Source organism: Triticum dicoccoides, chromosome 6B (genome assembly GCF_002162155.2).
Source record: "Triticum dicoccoides isolate Atlit2015 ecotype Zavitan chromosome 6B, WEW_v2.0, whole genome shotgun sequence".
Lineage (NCBI taxonomy): Eukaryota > Viridiplantae > Streptophyta > Magnoliopsida > Poales > Poaceae > Triticum > Triticum dicoccoides.
The window spans coordinates 674,430,084-674,434,182 of NC_041391.1; the positions used below are offsets into that span (position 1 = coordinate 674,430,084).

The 4,099-nt window shown below is 55.6% G+C and overlaps 1 pseudogene; it reads right to left on the reverse strand.

The window, feature by feature from the left end:
- Positions 1 to 532: 532 nt before the first annotated feature.
- On the reverse strand, positions 533 to 3,819 carry LOC119321461 (annotated as a pseudogene).
- Positions 3,820 to 4,099: the final 280 nt, after the last annotated feature.

The following is a 4,099-nucleotide window of genomic DNA, read 5'->3' on the forward strand; positions in this document are numbered from 1 at the left end:
GCCGGTGTCCGCGGTTCGTTTCTGAATGCCACTGTTCGCACGAGACGCAGCAGCGCGGGAGGCGAGCCAGGAGCCAAGGCGCCGCTCCTTCTCTCAGGGGATCGCCGGCAACGGCGACCGCCCGCCCCGACCTGCACCTGGGCAATCTGCCCATAGTGCAGAAGATCACAAGGAACGACTGCTGCTAAGCCAGCTGGATTCGAGCCGCACCTGCATTCACGCCTCGAGCAACTGCATTCCGATCGAGGCGACCCACGCTCGAGGAATCCTCTCCGACCAAATTGGCTCCAGCCTCTGATGCTAGCTTATGTATCTATCGACCCACGGCAACGGCGGCCTGCTCAGCTCAGTTGCCATCTGCATGCGGGGATCGAGCGCCCTGCAGGTGTTCGGTGAAATGCCCCACCAGGGATTGCGCCGCTGGCGTCCAATAGCCCCCTGGATTCAAGGTATGTTTCCTCTCCATCAGTGATTACTAATTATCAGGATGCACCAAGTGACATGTTTCATCAGTAGTAACAAATGCTTCAGTTTCCGGAATACAAATGTCATTGGACGTCCCATTCAAGTTCTTATGAGACGGGGAGTGCACATAGGGTCAGGAAAGCGTCACCTACCATGCGTATTCATTCGATTAAGATGCACACACTTGCTCAGTAAGTCGACAAACAATGTAAGCATGCTCGGAGTGGATGCAGGTTATTCATCCGATTACATCAACTAGAGCAGGAATCTAAAAGGAGGGAAGCTTTTTGTCAAGCCTGGGCAAGGAAGCAGCTAGCTAGAGAAGGGTAAGCTGATTAGAGATCTAAAGACAGGAAGAAATAAATAGGTCACAGCTCAGATGAGCAATCACTCTCACATAGTATAGCGACGCTGCAGATATGCCTTGGGGCTTCACGCTGCAGGTCTCTCTTTGGATTTCTTAAGCTGACAAACAATACGTGCCAGCGTCATATGGATTGCAAAGTAGCCCAGCACAGCAATGATGAGCGTGGCGACATAAACAGACGTCTTCCATCCCCTGTTGGAACCCGCTGCATATGCCACTAGGAGAGCTACCAAATCCAGTCGGATTGTCCAGTTCATCACCCTCAGCGATCTGTCCCATTCTCCTTTCTCCTTCTTTGGCAACCATTGACGCAGCAGTATGATGATGACAACTATGGAAGCCATGAAGGAAATGGAGTTGCTGTAGAAGAAGGCGAGGTACCGGGGCCTCCTGTTGTCGTGCATTACTGGGTCGCCCACCTCGTACCCGTTGTCGCTGCTCTGCCACGCTCCGCCAGGCGGTTTCAGGCCGGCTTGGTAGGCTACGCTCGCCACCAGAATGCCTAGCAGCATCAGGTACTTGCGCCTTGCGTGCTTCTCCCTTTCTTCACCCCCCTTCTTTTCTTTCTCCCTTTCTTCACCCCCCTTCTTTTCTTCTACCTTGTCCTCTTCTTTCTTCCCTTCTTCTTCATCTGGTTCTTTGGGTGCTGAATTGTTGCCATTTTTGTTTGACCACCTCAGTAAAAATACTAGCAGCAGTACGACTGCAACGAAGAGGACCACAGCCACCAACACGAAGATGTAGATGGATGTCTTGAGGTGTTGAGTGCTTCCGGCGGCGTAGGCCCCCATCAAACAAAACAAGCCCACCGCCGTACAAACAGATAGCGCGTTGCTCCGTATGGCTGGCTTGTACAGATTGGGGTTCACCAGGAGGATGATGAGGGCGATAGACAGCATGAAGCTCATTGAGTTGGAGTAGAAGAAGGCGTTGTAGCGGCCTGGGTAGTTGTACAAGAGGACCGGGTCGCCAGCGTGGTGCCCGAGCTTGTCGTCCTGGAGCAAGAAGCCACCAGGAGGGGTGAGGCCGGCTTGGTAGGTGATGGTGGCGGCCAAGATTGCAAAGAGGAGTAACCGTTTGCGCCTCTTCGCCAGCAACCGATCCTTTTGGTCGTTGTTTTCCCTGTCCTTGTGGCCCAGCGTGAAGATGACAACATGGATCACCACATAGGCCAGGACGGCACCTGCCAAGGCCATGGCGTAAATGGAGGTGCTCACGTCCCGGCAGCTCCCGGCGGCATACGCACCAATGAGGCCAAACAGGTCGAGTATCATGGCTGCCTCCAGCACGTGGTGCCTGACCAGATTCTCCTCCTGGACCAGGACGATGGCCACCAAGGAGGTCACGAACGCAACCGAGTTGCAGTAGAAGAAGGCCTTGTACCTCCTAGCGTTGGTTGTGAGGAGGATGGGGTCGCCGGCCATGTGCCCGTCTTCGTTGTCCTGCCAAACGCCACCCGGGGGGTCCAGCCCTGCTGCATAGGTGATGGTGGCGGCAAGAGTGGCGAGGAGTAGAACAAGGGACCGAACCTTATCCAGAGCCTCCCTAGCACTGCATTTCAAAAGAGAGAGTTCAGTTGCAGTCTTGCGGAGGAAGAAGAAACAGAGTTCAGTTTCAGAAAAAGAAGAAACATGGTTCAGTTTCAGAGAAAGAAAGAAGCAGTGCTCTGTACCTGACATTATCCTCAGGGTGCTGATTTTCATCAGTTTGTTGTGCTGGACTGGAACAAGAAGACAAACAGAGTTCAGTTGCAGAGATGGAAGAAACAGAGTTCAGTTTCAAAGAAAGAACGAAACAGTGCTCTGTACCTGACATTATTCTCATCACTGTGCTTATTTTGATCAGGTTGTTCGGCTGGACTGCAGAAGCCATGGAGCAGGATGTATGCTAGAACGGCGCCAATGAGGGAGACCACGTAGACGGTGGTGTCGGTCTCCCTGCAGCTGCCTGCGGCGTAAGCGCCGATGAGGCCAACCAGCGCAACGACCATGAACCCGTAGAGCATGCGAGACCGAGCTGTCTTCTTGCGGAGCTTCTTGCCGTCGATGATGAGCAGCATGGTGATGAGCAGGGACGCCCCGAACGCTGTGGTGTTGCAGAGCAGGAACACCGTCAGGCGCAGGTTGTGGTGATCCTTGAGAATCGCTGTCGCCCGGGCAGTGGCTGTCCCCGGTGCTGTTCCACAAGCCACCTGGCATGTTCAGCCTGGCGATGTACGTGATGCTCACGGCGAAAGTCGCAAGAAGCATCAGGACCTTGCAAAACCTTTCATTGGCTTTCAGCTTCTTCCGGGCGTTCACCTGGGGGTCAGAGTTGGCCCCTGGGGCGGGAATCGCGTGGGCGCCGGAGTGGAGATTGGTGGTCTGCATGGCGCCGCCGGAGCCGGAGCCGGAGCCGTTGCTGCGGTTGGCGACGGTCGTCGTGCTGCTGGAGCCGGGGTTGGAGCTCTTACCTGGACAGCACCAGTCCACCAACTTGAGAACGGCGACGTAGAGGAAGACGGCGGCCACCAGCATGGCGGAGTAGATGGTGGAGACCTTGTCGCGGCAGGTACCCGCACCGTAGGCGCCCATGAGGCTGAGCAAGTCCACCACCATGACGAACCGCAGCGGCACCACGACCCAGAGGGTGTCCTTCCCCTTCTTGTCGTGCCAGATGGCAAGGACGAGGATGAGGACGATGACCACGAGCGAGGCGGCAAAGGCGGTGGCGTTGCAGTAGAAGAAGGCGAGGTAGCGGTGGTAGTTGGTTTTGCGGATGATGGGGTCGCCGGCGAGCTGGCCGTCGTGGGTGACCTCCCAGTTGCCCCCAGGCGGGTTGAAGCCTGCGGCGTACGTGACGGTGACCACCAGGGTGGCCAGCAGCAGGAGGTACTTCCGCAGCCTGTACTCCCATGGCTGCACGAGGGGCTTTGCCGGATTCGGAGATTCAGCCGCTGTCTGCCCGGGCGGATTCGTCGCCTGCTCGCCGGACTGATCCGTCGCCATTGCCGGCTGCACTGCGGGGGCGCCGGCCATTCCACTCTGTTCAAATCTCAAGTTCTGAACAAGTGTGGCTGCTCTTTCCTAATACTGTGGATGCAGAGATCACGTGGGAAAGAGCGGGAGAGAGTTGGGTGGTAATAATGCCACTGTTGTAATTTACTACCAATTTCTTAATACTGACGGAGTACCAGTATTTTACTACCACTGCTGTATTTTTTACAGCAACTCCGACGCCCTCCCCAGCATACTCAAAGCCTGACGGAGTACCAGTATTTTACTACCA